Source organism: Schistocerca piceifrons, chromosome 1 (assembly GCF_021461385.2).
Source record: "Schistocerca piceifrons isolate TAMUIC-IGC-003096 chromosome 1, iqSchPice1.1, whole genome shotgun sequence".
Classification (NCBI taxonomy): Eukaryota; Metazoa; Arthropoda; class Insecta; order Orthoptera; family Acrididae; genus Schistocerca; species Schistocerca piceifrons.
This window is the reverse complement of record NC_060138.1, coordinates 45,597,160-45,598,709: the sequence shown is the minus strand read 5'-3', so window position 1 is coordinate 45,598,709 and position 1,550 is coordinate 45,597,160.

Genomic DNA, 1,550 nt, shown 5'->3' with positions numbered 1-1,550 from the left:
TTCAAGTAAACCAAAATGTTGCATGAAAATCTCATTAGCAGTGCCGGTATATGTTCTAAGTATGTGAGCCTAGTCGTTACGTGATCGTGCAACTAACAACCAAGAATGTACAAATAACAACACTGTGTCGTCTGTTCACTATAACAATGCATTCGTAATTTCTGTTTAAATAAGTTCTCTTGGTTCTTGACTGGATATTTAACTTCAAACATTGTTGCATGTTAATAGATTCTAAGTCTGACAAAGCATACTGGTAATGTAAAGTGAAAAGTTATATGGCAAAGACAAAGTTAAAAAGCAGATTATCTCTCAATAAACGGTTTTACATGTGAAATGTGGTGTAAAACTTTACTCTTCCTAGTACGCAGAGGTTCAACGTGAACGGAATTATCATGCGGTATACGTCGGTGAGGAACGCTAAAATTTTTCTCAAGGTTAGCGTCTATGTTATTTTTCTCTGAGCCAGCCGGCGCACGCGGCTGCCTGCAGTGCGAGTCATTGTCTGTCTCTTTGTTGGCGTGCGTCGTTATTGGGATTAGGAGACCTAATTTCTACAAATTCACCTTGTCGAGAGTACCCTGCTCTGTTTGAATCCCGCCAGTTCTGATGCAATTCTGGTCTGTCGTTACGATCATATCGTCAGTCGTCATGTTGGTAGATTCCATAGTTTCTTTCCTGTCAGCCACGTGGTGGAGAATTTCTCCCTGAATCGTAACTGCGTGATGAACTGTTGCATCTGAAGGTATTCTGTCTCCTTTGATAATAATTGTTTTGGTTCCCATATTGTCTGTTTCTATGTTTATCTCTGTCATATTCATTACTACGGAAATGCGATCTTTCTCTGTAACTACTATTCTGCCAGTGGTTGTCATATGGGTGGTGTCTCTTCTGTTCACGATTTGCGTTGTAAGAATAGCCTTGTCGTGTCCAGTTATTATTTCTGTCGTCACGGAATTGTGACGGATGTGACCTGTAGTGATTGTTTTCTTGTTTTCGCATCCCGCGACTGTCTGTGTCAATTTCTAATTCTTGTAAGAGTCCCTGAAAAGCTTCAATGTCGTCTTTGCAACGTCCTGTCAAAATAATATTTCTTATATGTCCAGGCAATTTCATTAAGCAAATGCGGATGAGTTCTGAAGGGCTGTATGGGTTTGAAAGATATTGATTCTTATGCAACATGTCTACAAAATATTTGACAAGACTGGAAAATTCAGATTGTTCAAAGTGTTTCATCATCATGATGCTATGTTTTACCTGGTCTTGTGTAGCTTGAGACCAATATGCTGAGAGGAAGGCATGGTAAAATTCTCCTCCACTGTGACAATCGTGAATGACCGATCGCATTCTTACAGCTGGTTCATTCTCTAAGTAGCCACACATAAATTCTAATCTGTGCTCTAATGACCAGTTGGGAGGCAAACAATGAGAGAATTGATGGAGCCATGCTTGTGGATGAATGTCGTTGCCAGAATTCTTAAATGTTTTGAATTTACGTGTAGTAATGAACAGCTTATAGTCAAAATCATCATGTCGGCGAGTCGCATGTCGGT